At 43.3% G+C, this 17,382-nt stretch overlaps 1 long non-coding RNA gene across 1 annotated transcript; it reads right to left on the bottom strand.

Annotated features, from left to right (window-relative positions):
• Nucleotides 1-646: 646 nt before the first annotated feature.
• LOC117804016 lies at nt 647-6,161 on the bottom strand. The gene is made up of 3 exons (XR_004628171.1): nt 6,114-6,161; nt 5,875-5,974; nt 647-1,734 (listed from the first exon to the last, which is right to left on the bottom strand). It is a non-coding gene; the product is annotated as an uncharacterized LOC117804016 (long non-coding RNA).
• Between the last annotated feature and the right edge of the window lie 11,221 nt (nt 6,162-17,382).

Genomic DNA, 17,382 nt, shown 5'->3' with positions numbered 1-17,382 from the left:
GACTCCCCGCTGAGCAGGGAACCCAATGCGGGGCTCAATCCTGGGATCCTGGGATCCTGACCTGAGCCCAAGGTGGATGCTTAACCCACTTAGCCACCCAGGCACCCCAAAACTTAACTATTAATAGCTAATTGTTGGTCAGAAGCCTTACTGATAACACAAACATTCGATTAACACATAGATCGTATATGTATTATACACTGTATTCTTACCATCAAGTAAGCTAGAGAAAAGAAAATATTATTAAGAAAATTATGAGGAGAAAGTACATGTACAGTACTATCTTGTATTTATCAACACAAGCCCCATCCAAGTTGATGGGCGCAGTTCAAATTCACGTTGCTCAAGGGTCAACTGTATTTCTAAAATAGCAAATTATCCCGGGTCGGTGCATCGGCTTGTGGGAGCATCACAGAACAGTGAGCTGAAGCAACAGGGCCCCGACACACACATGGGGACTGGAAAGGATCATGGAAGTCAATTATGGAGCCTGTGCATGGACACGCACACACTTCCCAGAGGACTAATTGGAGCACGTTCTTTGGAGTCCCAGAGGAACTGGGCAGATGGGTCCTCACACTTCCTTTCACACCGCTTTTTGACCCCTCTCAGCCCCCAGCCGTGCCTGAGCTGGTGGTTACTTCCTGCGTCCCGGAGGGAAGAGCAGTCTAGCTGGCTCCAAAGCCAGGTAATCATCTTAACCTCCCATGGCTAGAGCTCAGGGTCCTCTGGTCCTTCCTGTTGCACCTAAGCCCAATTTAATTCGAACCTTCTATGCTCCTGGTGGTTGTTCTTCCGTGCTTTTGTACTTTGTCAGTTTGACGCCCAGTGTTGCCTTTGGAGCTTCTGGGAGGAAAGGCTTCAAGAAGACTCAAGTCCTGCTCGCTGTGGCGGACCCCCAGGGCTTCATGCCTGCTTTATTATCCTCTTCGAACGGCTGATGTATTGATCTTGGGTCTTAGCTCTTCATATTCCACTTCTCAAATTCTGCTTGTTTTTGGAATCCTTGAAATGCTACGCTCTATTTTCTCCCAATTCTTCAGCAATGGGATGAGCTAACACCAAAACATATTTTTCATTCAGAGACTCCAGCAGGGAGCAGGTCCTCCTTTTTGCCGACTGCCTGGTGACTTTCAGGCAAGATGAAATTTACTGGGGGGAAGGGGAGGGAGAGGGGTAAAGCTCTTCCAGTTTAAAAATTGTGCCCCTGTCCTTAGATTTGGGACAAATAAAATTCCTATTTCTATTCTAAAAAGGCTGGTTGATCCGCAAGAGGGAGAGGGGCCGGGAGGGAGGCCCCCAGCCACCTTATGTTATAGCCCTGTTCCAAGCCTTCCTTCCACCTGCGGGAAGACCCTGGCCTCGCTTCTTGCTCTGCCTGGCACGTGTCGAAACACTCTAGACTACCATTGAGATCTGGCAAATTCTGAAAACTTTCCCTGAGACCATGAGTTCTACTTTTTCTTTTTATTAGGAGAGTCCTGTTCTTTCCCAGTTTTCTGATGTACAAATTGGATTTAGTTACGGTAAAGCTTTAAAACGCAGATGGGCTTTGAAGGCCTGCAGGCTACTTCTCAAGTCGCTGTTTCTGCTTGTTCAAAAGGTTCATGTCCCTGTTGCCTACGCTGCTGACAAGTAGGTTTGCAAATCATTACAAATTCTCCATTTTCATTGCTTAGCACGTACACTCCTGAAGCAGGGACAGTATCTTTTTGATGCTGTTGTTCTGTTTGGCTGTAATATACATAACACATTGAGATTATAAATATATTTCAACTAAAAATCGTATTTTTAAAAAAAAGTAATAGAAATTATAAGCACTTGATCAAAACACAAATTCCAGAAAGAGACCAATTAAGCCCAACATCCCGTATCAACACAGAGCTGAAAAATGACCCAAGAGCGCCGTATGCTATCAATTACACTGACACGTTCTAAAAAAAATACGTCTGTAGGAGAAAATACCTTAATTCCTTTGTCAGTTCTCCTTTTACATTTTAAGGGTCTGCTTAACTCCCACATTAAGGTATGTAGGGCGGCATTAATCTATGAATCAACCTGTCCGTGATTTAAAAAGTCAAAGCAAAGAATACTCTTACCCTGCCATTTTAGGACTAGTTTCTTCCTGTTGCTCTTTTGTTCTTTGAGACATTTGTGCTCTCCCTCACCCCTTGTGGCACTGCGGACTGGCATGCTTCCCTGGACAGGCACCAGATTCTAGCAGGATGAATGTTGCCGTCGTGTAATCTTAGTGAGAACCACAGTGACTAGTGCCGCAAGTTACACTAAACCAAGGATTACCAGGAGCAAAAGGAAAACAGGATCCATTATTTCAGAGTTCGGCCCACGAACCACTGATATGCTCGTTAGCATTTGACAGCATGGATAGGAAGATTTACAGGAAAAATCCAAGCCATTTGACTTGATCCAGGAAAGATTTTTTTTTTTTTTTTGGAGTTTCAGAGGGCAACATTCATGAATGTTGACTCAAAATAGAGTAACTCTTCCAAAAAGGGAGACTTTGGTTATCTTCCAAAATGATTGGGTCACCATATTGTAAGATAATACTTAAATGCAATTAGCTCCTTGTACTATCAAAACTGTGTGCCAGAAACACATGATTCCATCTCATTCATTATCACCTTTCCCAGCTCATGGGCTGCTATAAACATCGTTTTCTTCCAAGGTCAGCTGTAGTTACCTCACTGAAAACTGTCTAGGTATATTTAACTTTGGGGATGGGTCCAACATGCCACTTTAAAAGATGATCGTATTGTTTTTCCTGCTTTCCATTTCTGAAAAGGCGAGGCTTTGGCCAGTGGGTACTCGACATATCTGGCTGCAAAGAGGTTGCTGAGAGCCAGGCAACGTGGTGCCTAATTTCAGCATTCACTTAAGTAAAATTATTTATGACAGTCCCTACAGTTTTTTTTCCCCCCTTTTCCTAAAGGGAGAGATATATGGTCTCAGCCAGATTGAAGGAATATTTGCAATCAGTCTCAGCTACTGGTGTATTTGAAATACGGCCTGGAAGGTTTGAACTAGGTATGGTATATACAAAATTGGATTAGATGTCCAGAAAATGGAAAGCATTCAATTAAAACATCACTAAGTCAAGTTTTCAAATAATCACACAGCTTCACATTTTTTACGTAAGCAGCTGAAACAACATTCGAAGAACTCTCGAAAACAACTGAGTCAATCTCTCTGTACCACGCATTTCATCTCCTAAGTCACAGAAAACCTGCATAATGGAGATCTAAATGGAGAGAATTATCATTTCTAACCATCCAGGTTTGCATTTCAAGTGGAAAGTATTTCCCGGTGGACTGGAGGGGGACAGAGAATCTGGACCATACTTTCTAAAATGGCGAGACAATGAACGGCAAGAAACACAGGCTCCAATGTGGAAACTAATGGGGGTTCTAGAACCATTCCATGTCAGAGCTGGATGAGTCTTAGGGATCAGTTGTTCGAATTTTCTTTTTAATGGCACAGATTCTGCATACTAAGGAGACAAAGCAAAGCTGGTGCGAGATAAGATTGTCTGACATGTTGTCCTCGTTGGTAGATCAGAATGTTCTGAGAACTGAATTCTGTAGCAGAAACACAGACCAGGCTCTGTTGTCTGTCTTGAAACAAAGCTGATGACTCCCCATTTTCTTACCTAAAAGCTTTGTGTTATATTAATAAGATCGTCTTTTGAGTTTATAATTTATGTTGTGTGGTTGTTGCTTCTTAGCAAAAAAATAATTTTTTTCTTCTGAGACTTGATCTTGGTTCAGAAAATGAGGCTGATGCAGACAATAATGAATAGAGGGTGGAGGTCACAGTCTAACAGAAGGGTGGATTGATGATACTCTCGGTCTTTTTGTTAATTTCGCTTATTAATTAGAAATTCCTAACAGATGTGATATGGGTCAGTTAGGGAAAATTGTTCTGGGAGAATAGCTTTTCTTTTCTTTTTTTTTTTTTTTTAAAGATTTTATTTATTTATTTGACAGAGATAGGAGACAGCCAGCGAGAGAGGGAACACAAGCAGGGGAGTGGGAGAGGAAGAAGCAGGCTCCCAGCGGAAGAGCCCGATGTGGGGCTCGATCCCATAACGCCGGGATCACGCCCTGAGCTGAAGGCAGATGCCCAACCGCTGTGCCACCCAGGCGCCCCGAGAATAGCTTTTCTAAATGTACGGACTCTGAGAGATGTGTGTGTGTGTGTGTGTGTGTGTGTGTGTGTGTGTGTGTGAAAGAGAGAGAGAGAGAGAGAAAGAAAGAAAGAGAAAGGGAGAGGCTGGCAGTATTTCATGGCTGCCTGGGGCTAGACAGCAGCAAGAAAAGTAGGGGACCCACTTCTAATCATCCCTGAGTTCCCTCTTTCCAAAGGGAGTAACTGTTACATACATTCACGTGGTCAAGAGGGGGTGAGTAAGTTTCCCCAAGTCTGGTAATAGGAATGGAAATCAGGAGTTGGAATACTGGCATTTCTGAATGTCAGACCAGGGCTCAGATACTTGGGAAGTCACTTCTGTCTTGCTTGTGTTCCAGGATTGATCACCCAGCAGCACCTATTCTACTTAAACTTTATAAAGAACTTCTTTCCTCTCTCCTCTCTACAATAAAAAAAGAGACTTTTACTCAGGAAGTTAAATGTGATTAGAGAGTATGTTGTTTCACTGTGGGAGGGACAGGGACAGAAAGTCTGGCCCCCAAGGGTGCTCCCCAACTTGGTGGTAGCAGTGGTTCTCATAGTGGGATCTGTGGACCCCTGGGGTTCCCCGAGCCCTATAAGAGAGATTCATGAGGTCAAAACTATTTTTATTTTTATTTTTTATCTTTTTAAGATTTTATTTATTTATTTAAGAAAGAGAGAACAAGAACAGAGGGAGCCTGGGAGGGAGAAGCAGACTCCCAGAGAGTCCAACATGGAACTCAATCCCAGGACCCTTAATGACTGAGCCACCCAGGCGCCCCTCAAAACTATTTTTATAACACAGATATTATTTGCTTTTTTCACTGAATTGACTTTCGCGCGGGGGATACAGTAAGAGTGGCAGGTACCGCTGCTGAGACCTCAAGTCAAGTCAACTGTGCAACTGTCATGTGCTTGTTTGTAAACTATGCTAGGTTCACTGAAGAGTGCCTCGTGAAGCGGTTTAAAGTATTAATTGCATTAATTCTGATCCTCAGTTACAGGTCTTATTAATATTTTGACAAAATGGGAAGTACATGTAAAGCCCTTCTGCTATGTTCATAAGCACCACAGGGGGCTTGAGAAAAACACCTGGTGTGGTTGTTTGAGTCATGAGCTTAACTAGCTGCTCTTTTCATGGAATTCCACTTTTCCTTGAAAGAAAGACTGATGGGCAAACTGGTTATTCTGACTTAGATGTATGGCAGAGGTTTTCTTGAAAATGAACGAAGCCAGCTTTCTTTCAAGGAAAATAACTGACAGTCTTTGTTGCCAAAGATAAAATTCGAGCTTTCCAGTGCAAATCAGGTGCTTTAAAAAATTTGTATCTTCCACTGTAGGCTTGACAACTTCCCCAAACTCCAGATTTTCTGGTGAGTTTTGTAGTAATATTGACAAATTTAATTTTGGGGGATATTATATAATGAAATGTGCCAACATTTGGAAGATCTGGATAAGTCGGTGAGTTTCCAAATGACCAATGCATGATGCTGCAAAATCATGTATGGGTTCGTAGTGAAACAGAGTCCAGTGGAGTTCATAGTAACAGAATATGAAAAGTTCATCCGTAATGGATTCCAGTTCCATCTACTACCCTTTTAAAAAGAAACTACCACTTGCTGAGCTTTGGTATGGTATCAGAGAGGAATAGCCAGTTATCTGAAAAGGTTATGAAAAGATTCCTACCTTTTCCAACTTTGTATCTGTATAGAGCTCGATTTTCTTTACATATTTCAACCAAAACAACATATCACAGCAGATCGAATACAGAAGAAGACATGAGGACCTGGACAGTCGTAAAGAGATTTGCAAAAAAGTTCATCTCTCATTCGTTTTTAAAAATCATGGTTAATCTTATTGAAAGTGTTATTTACGTAAACATGCAATCGGGTTATTATTATTTAAAGTGAATTAATCAGGGGCACCTGGGTGGCACAGTGGTTAAGCGTCTGCCTTCGGCTCAGGGCGTGATCCCTGCGTTGTGGGATCGAGCTCCACATCAGGCTCTTCTGCTGTGAGCCTGCTTCTTCCTCTCCCACTTCCCCTGCTTGTGTTCCCTCTCTTGCTGGCTGTCTCTATCTCTGTTGAATAAATAAATAAAATCTTTAAAAAAAAATAAAGAATTAATCAATAGTTTAACAATTTCCCAATTTTAAATTATTAAACATCGAAGATCGATAGATATGACCTACATAAACAAAAGCTCTTCGGGGGACTCAATAATTTTTGAATGTAAGGGGGCCCTGGAGAGTAAAAAAAAATTGATAACTGCTGCTTTACTGTTACTATGCTAACTACGGGTTACAGTAAGGGACCCCGGGTGCTCTCGGGTATAGTAGAAACACACTGGGAAGTTATCAAAAGTAAAGAAGAATCTGGGGGCTGGGGAGATCAGGAAGAGATTCACTGAAACATGAGTTAATTACATATAAACAACTAAGGTGCAGGGTTGAATCAGGTCACTGAATGAAAACGAAGGCAACATAAAAAGTAGTAGGTAACTTAAAAAAGGCCCGTTCCTTCATTGGACCTAAAAACCTTTCCTACCTCTCCATTTTAAAAAAAGAATAGTGATTAAAAGAGCAGATCCTAAATGAACAGACACTTGGTTGGAACCTCAGCAAGCCTACTTCATTAACAGCGCAATCCAAGCGGGTCTTTGTGGTCACCTCAGTTTCCCTCTCTGTAAAATGGGGTAATAATGCATTGAGTCATTAAGTATAAAGTGTGACATTGCATTTGCATTCTTCTGTACCTGACCCAGGGCCTAGCGTATAGTAAGCGTTCAGTGGTTATTAGCAAGTCAATTAAACACACACACACACACACACACAGAGAGTACAAAAATACGAAACACTTAAGAAAACAAAAGTTAATTTGGTAAACAGAGCTGACATAACAATGGCAAATGGTGGCCTTGCCTCATCCAGAACAGAGATTTTTAACCTGTGAAGCTTCTGGGCGCTAACGGTTTGAGTTCTGGGAGGGGTTCTGTGAGCCTCTTTGCCCTCCCGCTGTCACTGATGCCCCCCCTCCCCAACCCTCCCCAGACTATTGTAGTTAGTAACTGAGCAAGTGACAACAAAAGAACGTTTACTAAAAAAACAAAAAAAAGGTGAACGAACCAAAAAGAAAGTTCACAAGTTTCCTGGACACGGCTCTTTCTTTTCTCAATCTGGTTTCTGCTGGCAGTAAACTCGCGGTCTCTCTTCTTTGCAGTCAGGGATTTTAATGGCCTTTTAAAAAGTACTAGGTTTCCCTTCTCTACTCATTAGTGCGTATTTCCCAGGCCTCTCTGCTGAACATCACCAAACAGACATAGGACGCAAGATCACAGAAGATTCTGTTCCCAGAAACATGGGCTGTTTCCTGCTCTCCACGCATTTTCGGTGGACTTGCTCTCGAGAAGCAAACTCGGTCACGAGCTCTCCTCGTTCCAGGAGAGGTTGGAGGTGACGCGTGTGGCATCCGGAGCCAGCCAGGTGGGGTGCAGACCCTCACCGGCTGAGCCACCCTGGACAAGCTGCCTTCTTTGAGCTTGGGGCTTCTCATCTGTAAGGACATGACGGCAGCGTCCTTTATCCTTTACCCCACCCTGCCAGCTCTGAGCACCTGATTCTTTTTTTTTTTTTTTAAGATTTATTTATTTTTTTAGAAAGAGAGAGAGTGCTGGGGGGAGGGGCAGAAGGAGAGGGAGAGACAATCTCAACCTGACTCGGTGCTGAGCTCGGAGCCCGCCGCAGGGCTCGATCCCACGACCCTGAGATCACCTGAACCGAAACCAAGCGTGGGAGGCTTAACCGGCTTCACCCCCTAGGTGCCCCTCAGAGCACTTGCTTCTAAGGGGACAGCCCCTTCTGGAAGTGTGGGCCTGTTTTAGCCTCTTTGGCTGCAAGACCAGAAACCCAAGTTGAACTAGTGTAGACACAAGACTTGGATGCTTTCTTCAGGCTTAACGTCACTCTTTTTTTTTGTTTTTGAACTTCTTTTAAATCTTGATTCCAAATTAATCTTTTTTTTCCTGAATAAGCATTTTAATAAATGTTTTTTTCCCTGAATGAGCATTAATCTTTTTTCCTGAATAAGTATAAAACATGTGCAGTGTTCTTTTGGCATTCTGCAAGAGTCAGTGTTCGGTGTGGCCAAGAACCAATTTATTCAAGTACCAAATTTACTACAAAGAGTTTTTTAGGCATTGTACGAAATAGGAGATGCTGAGGGCTAACGATAAGCTTTCTGTTCTTCTAGAAGTGTTTGGCAACTACATTTGTTAGGATCAAGTTCATCACGGAGTGCAGAAAATCCCAAATAAGTTCACTGGCAGTGCATTGGGAGAGGCCGAAGGACATAGGATTTCAGAAACCGAGAAAAGCCTGGCTGAGTTGGACAGGGAGACAGAAACCTCAGTCTGTGTCAGGTTTGCAGTGACAGGGATCAGGCTTCTTTTGTCCTATAGCTTTACCATGAGAGGCCTTCATTCTCAAGTTCGCGTCATTGTCTAGACCTAGCTTTAGCCTCCATGCTTTGCGTTCTAGGTTTGAGGAAGGAGGAGAGGGAGGTCTATAAAGCAGGTTGTGTCCTTTTGGCGAGGACTTGGTCACATGGCTACATCTAGTAGTGAGAGAGTCTGGAAAATGCAGTTTTTATTCCAGGCAATCATGTGCAGGCTAAAAGTGGAAGATGGTTCTATTACTACAGAGGAGGGAGAAATAGGTAAAGGTGTTGCAGGAATTCTCTGCCTTTTAGTGCCCGCAGTTCTTGGTCACGCTGCTTTGAAGAATGAAGAGGCAGATCAGACGAAGAGCAGTGGGCAGCAAAGCCAAGTTTATTGAGCAAGAGTATAAAGCGCCCGGAGAGGGAGGGGACCCCGAGAGGGTTGCCCCCGGAGTGTCTAAGTTTAGGGGTTTTCACCAACTCTTTTGTGGAACTATCTTAAGCAATCAGGGTGTGCTGAGTTGTGCTAATTAGGGCTCTGGTCACTAGAGGTATCTGTCTACCTATTAAGTTAATGTCTATGAACTGATGGTCTTTTTTGTTGACACCTGGGGGTTTATGTGTTAACTGCCCCTTGACCGTGATAGTAACAGATGCTTTGTGGTTAATTGTCTTATTCTAGGACATTTTGCAGAGGTCGTTTCTGCAAAGGCTGCGAAGCAGAATGCTAGCGCACTCCTGTCTAAGCTGCAAAATTGAACATCAGTGCTGTTTATCTTAGCTGTCCTGACTCTGTATCTTCTTGTCGGGGACCCCGGCCCTGCCTACCGAACTGTCCAACTCACTCTTAACATTGGGAGGCAAGTTGCTGGTGGCCTCTGCCACCAATAGTTTTAAGCTGATCTCACCGTGGAGGTGGCGAGGTGGTACGGGCTAAAGCAGAGTTTGGCAAATGTTGCTGTAAGAGGCCAGAGAGCAAATACTTTAGGCTTTGCCGCCATATTGTCTGTGTGGCAGCTACCGAGCTCTGCTGTTGTAAGGAGAGCATTCTCGCATGATATGTGCTGGAGTGTATGCAGCTGAACTTGGCATTTGGGTCTTAGTTTGTCTTCTCTGGGCTAAACAATAAAACAATAATACCAATACTAAAATTAACATTTATTCCCCAATTACTGTGTATGTGCTAGGCACTGTGCGGAACACCTCACAAGCGTTTTCTTGACTATTCCTTACAGAAACTCTGTGAAGTACGTATCATCATCATCATCATTATCATCTTCCTCGTCGTTGTCATTGCCAGTTTTGTCTACGAGGAAACTGAGGCTCAGCGAAGCTGGGTGACTTGTTCAAGTCAGTGGTAGATGGATTTTGAATGAAGACCTTGACTGTGCAGCTCACTTTTACTCTACTCCCCAAGAAAGTCCAGGCAAGGGGGTAATCAGATCCTGTGCCTGGAGATTTGCTCCAAGGCAGTGGCTTTAGAGGGCACAAAAGACTTAAATAATGTTTACAAGCTTAGCATCTAGGTGGCAAAAACTGTTAGTTAAAACAGGAAGTTACATAGAGGTTGTTGGTAAAAGAGCTCACTGGAAGCCATTGTTGATTTAAGGGCTGCTGTAAGTGCTCTCCTGGGTATCTTAACTTCTTCTCAGGATAACTCACTATCTACAGGTAGTGGTGGGGGCCTTGGTGGGAGGACACAATGGCAGGAATGTGTGTGTTGGTCGGGACTGTCGTGAATCACCATATGACCGTGATGAGTGTGGGGCCCCACATGGCTGTGCAGTATATTATCTGTACCATGGTTTGAGGGGGGCCTAGTATCGGGGGAGGCCGGAAGAAGACAGGATTTCAGATGCTGAGAAAACCCTGGATGAGTTGGATGGGGAGACAGAAACCTCAGCCTATGTCAGTGGGGGCCAGAGTCCAGATGAGCTGTGTTTTCCAATAAAGGGAGCGATATATGGATGGAAGGAGAGACAAAGGAGAAAGTTCCAGCTCTTGCTGTTGGGGAAACACTTGAACCCATTTCATTCATTTAACCCATGGAACGCTGAAGGCCTTCCTTCTTTGTAGGTAACTGCCAAGTCTATCTCTCAGCATCTAGCAGCTTTAAATGACATACAAACAGATTTCTGCAGAAAGACACTGTCTCCGAGGAGAGCTGTTCGGCTAAGCAAAGCATGGACTTCCTCTACTGGAGCACTCTGGCTTTGCCCCCACAAGACCCAGAGTTCCTTTCCAGCTCCTTTATGACTCCTGGAAAGCCACCTGATTTCTCAAATCAAGGATAATTTATTAGGAAATCTTGCCATGTGCAACAATACGAATGGGTCTTGAGAACATTACGCGAACCGAAATAAGTCAGACACAGAAAGACAAATACTGTATGACCTCATTTATATGTGGAATCTAAAAAAAACCCCAAATTCATAGATACGGAAAACAGATTGGTGGTTGCCAGTGGCAGGGGGTGGGGGAATTGAGTGAAGGTGGTCGAAAGGTACAAACTTCCAATTATAAGATGAGTTTAAGTTCTGGGGATATAATGTACAATATGGAGACTATAGTTAACACTGTTGTATTGTTTATTTGAAAGTTGCTAAGAGAGTAGATTTTAAAAGATCTCATTGAAAGGAAAAAATCTGTATGTGAGCTGATGGATGTTAATTAAACTTATAGTGGTAATCAAATCATTGTGGCAAAGTATGCACATAGCAAATCATCATGATGTACATATTAAACTAATACAAGGTTTTATGTCAATTATGTATCAATAAAACTGGGAAATTTTTTAAACAGATAACTCTAAAGAAGGAGAATTTATTATTGATATACTATTAATAACCTGGACAATACATGTTTTTCAGAACAGTTGTATGTGCATGTTCTCATTTGATGTTCACAGAAACTCTGAAGGGAAAGGATGACCCCAAGAAAACTGACACATATTGACCTTAGATGCTATAGGTGTGACTGGCTGGATACTTCAATGTATACTATCTTGTTCAGTCTTTTGGCTACCGTGGGAAGTAGAGTGTGCCCATTTTATAGAGGGAGATGCAGACACAGAGAGTAAAGTAACGTGCCCAGGGCCATACACCTCTCAACTGGCTTGTGCTAGTGCCTGAACTCGAACTCAGTCTTCTGAACTCAGTTTCATTGCTCCTGTCACTCTTGCTCAGCTGTGGGTCCCTATAGAGGGTACGACAAGGAAGTCAACACCAGTGGATTTCAGAAACTTCTGAAGACAACAGACTCTATCCAAACACGTGGGGATGCCCAATAAATCCCTTTGTTAATGTAGACCTGTGTTCATGATAGAGCAATGAAATTACCATAGAAACATCTGTTGATTTATTGGTTCATATATTTGACTGACATTTATTGAGAGACGGGCTCTGTTGAGATGCTGGGGATAAGAATAAGAAGACTGACATCTAGCCACTACTTACCAGCAAGACCATATGAGCACTTAAAGGTTGGCATCCATTCTGATGGGTTGGGTGTTCATGACATATCTGTTGTTGAATATTTTTTTTAAGATTTATTTACTTTAGAGAGAGAGTGAGCATGAGTGGGAGGGGCAGAGGGAGAGGGAGAGAGAATCTCAAGCAGACACCACATTGAGCGTGGAGCCTGACATGGGACTCAATCTTATGACCCTGAGATCATGACCTGAGCTGAAACCAAGAGTCCAAGAGTCAGATGCTCAACAGACTGCACCACCCAGGTGCGCAGCCCCCCCCCGCCGTTGTTAAATATTTTGAATACCACCACTGGATACACCAATAAGTAAGTTCCTGCCCTTGTGGACCATATGTCTTCATTTGAGGACAGAGTCAATTGAAAAAAAACAGCTGATTAACAAGTCAGGCAGTGATAAGAGCCATAATACAAATAAAATAGGGTAATATTATGAGGGTAACACCTTTTCTGCTTTTTATCTTGTATTTAGTTTGGTGTATGAAGGTATTTGATTTTGGATTGAATGAATGTTAAGTAGAAGTTAAAAGAAAACTGGAATAAACAACAACAATTCACGATGTGTTGGAGGCTAATTTAGGCGTGGTGACTGGGGAAGGCATTTCTGAAATGGTGTATTTAAGCTGGGATCTAATGTTAGGAGGGAGACAGCTTCTAAGAGAAGGGCTTCTCGTGGAGAGAGATCCTGTGAAGGTCCTACACAGGACTAGGGTTGGTATGTTTGGGGAATAGAAAGAAGCCCAGTGTGTCAGAGCACAGTGGGTGAGGGACAGACAGGTGTATACAGAAGGTTGGAAGGGAGGACATGGCTGATTCATGAAGGGCTCTCAAAGGGTTTGAATTTATTGTAAGTCTCAAGGAAGCCATTCAAGGCTTTTAAACAGGAGGGGGACATGGTCTGATTTGTGTTCTTAAAAGATCATGTTGATTGCAACGTGGAGAATAGATTCTAAGGGGGCAAGGCAGGATGCAGGGAGACCAGATGGGAAGTTTGTACAGTAGTCTGGAGACTGATGGCCTGGACCATGCACATAGCCATGGCAAGGAGGGAAGCGGATTGCTTTGGGATATATTTTGGTTATGGAATTGACAGGTAACTTGGACAAGTTAGAAAGGAGGAGTAGTCAAGTTTGTTTCCTAAGTTTCTGGCCTGAGCAATGGAGATGGAAAGGACTGGGGAAAAGAAGCAGATTTTACAGGAAATTCTGCTTTGGACATGTTAAGTTTGAGATGACTGTTGACTGTTGGGCATTTAAGTCAATGCACTTTCATGTGTGAAGCCCATAGTGTGCGAAGTGAACCACATACATAGCATAATGAAAACCACAGTCAGAGGATTAGAAAGGATTTCTTAAGGCTATTGTTCTGGAAGTGTAATGAGGTATGAACTTCCAGGGAAACTCTATGGTGATTATTAACGTTGGAAACTAAGATTCAGTAGGGAGAAGCGGAAGGTGCACAGGGGAGGCAGGTGAGAGCCAGCTCATGGAAGACCCTGGAGGGAGATGATGGGTAACTACTGAAGGGATTTGAATAGAGAATGATGTGACTACGTGGAATTTTTCAAAGATAATTCTGGAACATTACGCAGGGGAGATTTCAGGGGAGTGAGGCTGGAACAGAGTGAACGATGAAGATTTACTGCCAACAGTCCAGGTGGGAGATGATGAAGGCTGGAACTCAACTAGTGACCCTGTATCAGAAGAGGAGGGAGCAGATGCAGATCTTCAAAAGATAGATTCAACTGTACTTGGGGATTTTTTTGGCCATGAGAGTGAGAGAGGAGTCCTCACTGGGTCCGCTTTTTTAACCTGGGTGCCTGGGTAGGTGTTGGGGCCATTAAATGAGATCCAGAGCACAGGTCCTTGAGGGCAGGGTGGATCTGACCCTATCTTGTTTTTCCTGTGCTAACCCCAGAGCCCCTTTACAGTCTGAGAAGCTGACTTGGTTTAGCACTTCCTCTAAGCTCTTCCTCATTCAAGAAAGTCTTGTTGAACAAATTGAGAGAGAGCTAAGGTTCAACCTAGGGGAACACCAACATGGAAGAGGTAGACATACAGAGACTTGGTAGGTGGCAGGAGAACCAGAAATCTGGGAAACTGAAAGCAGCGGAGGAGAAAGTGAGAGAACGGCCAAAGGCAGGACGAGATGCCAAGGGGAAGTCAAACGAAATAAGGACTTACAAGTGTTGTCTGGGTTAGGGCATCAGCAGTATCGCTAGCCAGCACAGTTTCAGTGGCGTGGTGAAGGGGCAAGTCAGGTGGTGACGGGTGGAGGGACAAACAGGACAGGAAGTGGAAAATACTCAGTTAAAAAAAACTTGTGGGCAGTGTGGTCAGAGAATTGAGAGATTTCCCACCCAGTGTCTCTGCTTTCTCTGTAAATTAGGAGGAGATAGATAATGTCCTGAACTTGAGGAAGCAGCATGGAAGATTAAGATCAGTGGTGAAATGTAAAGACAGGGAGTTCTGAAAACTCAACTCTGAGAAACGGAAGACTTTAGTACTCATTTCGATGTCATCCTGACTTCTAGAATTGTCCTTCAAGGAAAAACCTCCCTGCCCAAGAGACTTGAGTTTGCACTCAAGTTCGCTGATGTGTGGAGATGTGAACAACTCTCTCTCCGGTCGCAGAATGATTCTCTGTCAGAACTCAGAATTAATCCTGTGAGAGAGCCCTGGTGCCTGCCATTTTGCTCGGCACCATCAGACGTCCATTTCAATTAGTATTCCAGGTCAGGCCAGTTGGGTGTTTTCAATTTGTACAGTTGATTTGCTTTAGCACTTCTATTAAACACAAAAGAGCTTGAATTTGGGACCCCTGGCCGTTCTGACACCAGTGGAGGCTGGGGAGGGCTGTGAGGCATTCTAAGTGCTGTCCTTCAGAAAGAGATGTTAAACTTGTGTTTCTCCTGATAGATGTTGGTAGCTGTCCAGAAAAAAGTTAAAGTTCCCATTGCTTTTTCCAGAAAGAGTAATGGGGAGCCCTTGTGTTCCAGCCAACAATCCCTCTTCTCAATAAAACAAATAGGTTCTAATGTTGGCAGCTTTCTGAGCTGTTGCTGAGAACATAAAGGCTGCTCTGTCTTTTTCTGTGGTAAATATACAGCAAGTGTTTAACTCATTGCTAGATAAATCACACTGAGATGGATCAGAGTGTCTGGTACTGGTTTCTGATTTTTTTTTTAACATTGATTAATACATTCCTCCTTTCTTTCTTTTTTCTTTTTTTCTTCCTTCCTCCCTTTCTTTTCTTTCTTTCTTCTTTCTTTTTTCTTTCTTTCTTTCTTTCTTTCTTTCTTTCTTTCTTTCTTTTTTTCTTTCTTTCTCTTTCTTTCTTTCTTTCTTTCTTTCTTTCTTTCTTTCTTTCTTTCTTTCTTCTTCTTTCTTCTTCTTTCTTTCATGTTCCTTTCCCCCCAGCTTTACTGAGGTATAATTGACAAGCAGAATTATAATATATTTGAAGTGTGCAAGGTGGTGGTTGGGTCAATTCCAACTTTCCTGACTAACTCAGTCCCGTAAAGAGACACAAACATATTTAGTAACAGCAATTTAAATATGGTAACTAATTAGAGAAATGACATGATTAAAGAAAAGATGTGGTGAGATTCTTAGTGTTCACCCAGTGGTCTGGTGCTTCTCTACAGTTCCCTGCTCTCACGGGCCGGGGCGGGTCATAGACTCACTCTGGCTGATGAGCAGATGGGCAGAACTGAGCTAAGCCGTTCTTAGGTCTGGCGCTTAAAATCATCCCGCAGGATTCTCTAGCTTTCTTTCTCCCTTTTATGATGACCATGGAGGTCATGTGTTCCAGTCGGCATGTATTTTGGATGGAACACAGCCACCCATTCATATCAGACATTATGTGATCGAGAAATAAACTTTTATTGTGTTAAGTTATTGAAATTTCTGGGTTTTATTGTTACTGTAGCAAAAAGTATCTTAACCTATCAAATGATGTCACCTTATCAGGAAAACAAGGTTTTTTACAAGCCCCTGGAGATAGCTGACATGAAAGAAGACAGCGGGGGTGGGTGGGTGTTGTAATACCTATCTTAGAACCATCTGCAAAGGTCTTCCCTGCCTTAAGATCATGGTTTATATACCTGTAGAAATTTCCAGAGGTCTTTACACTGAATTATTGTGGATCATAACCCCCAATAATAGGCTTCTGACAAGAAACCAAGGTTGCTTTCCTTTAAGGCTACAACTTGATAGCAGTCAAACGAAAGATAGTTTATGTATCATTTACTCATTGGTGGAATTTCCCAATGCCACTCTAGCTATGAGTAAGCCATAGTTGTGATCATAGTAACCTCTCATGTTTCTCTATGTCTTTTTGCTGCCTGCTGGTATAGACCCTGGGAAAATCTCTTCAAGTGTTATGGTGAGGTGTGTGGGGGGGATGCTCCCTAGAGAAAGCCTCCCATGTAGTAATAAACAAGTCTGGTCATCTATAGCTGTCATACAGCATGCCCCATTGTTTCCTCTTTGCCAGCCTTCTCCACTGGGTCCTACCATTTCTGCCAGGTGTTCCTTCCTGCTCAGCCTGGGCCTTGCTACAGCTGAGTATGTCTGAGGGACCATCCGTAGTTGGGCATTGAGAAAGGAGATAAAACCACTGCATTGGAAATACACTTATGCCTCTTCCTCTTAATTTCTCAACTTTGGGTAGTATCTATTGACGGTCCACTAAGAAAGATGAAGGGTTTTGCATCCTTACAACTATTATTTCCCACATGCCTTCCTCATGACAATTGTACTGCATTTGCTGGGGACGAAGGGAGAGGTGAACACTGCCCACCTATCCCATCGGCAGTCCTTCCCACAGTTACCCTGATGGCTGCCCCCTGGTCCACTCCTGTTCTCTACTGGATGGCTCAGAGCTTGGCAGCTCTTGAAGCTTGTGTCAGTCAAGGGTCTTGTCAGGAAAACAGAACTCATGCCAGGTAGTTCTATAGAGGGAATTTAATTAGGGGAATTAATTACAAAGATCTTGGGAGAGCTGACAGATAAAACAGGGTGATGAAGCAACTCATTTTAGAACAAGAGGAGTGTGAGGGCAAAAGATTTTCAGAGTTTAGCAGCTCTCCCTTGCTGGTTTCTGGAACACCAGAGTAGGGTCACCCGGGTGGAGCAAGGCCTCCTGGTAGGAACTGGAACCGTGGAGTAGATGTAGCGACTGCTGGAGAGTAGAGTAAGAGGGGGAGAAATACCTTGCCTTCTTCCTTCCACCCCCAAATATGTGGGGGTTCTAACTCTCAGTATCCCAGAA

This window comes from Ailuropoda melanoleuca, chromosome 10, assembly GCF_002007445.2.
Source record: "Ailuropoda melanoleuca isolate Jingjing chromosome 10, ASM200744v2, whole genome shotgun sequence".
NCBI classification, from domain to species: Eukaryota; Metazoa; Chordata; class Mammalia; order Carnivora; family Ursidae; genus Ailuropoda; species Ailuropoda melanoleuca.
Note: the sequence above shows the minus strand (reverse complement) of the source record. Positions and strands in the feature narration are given on the sequence as shown.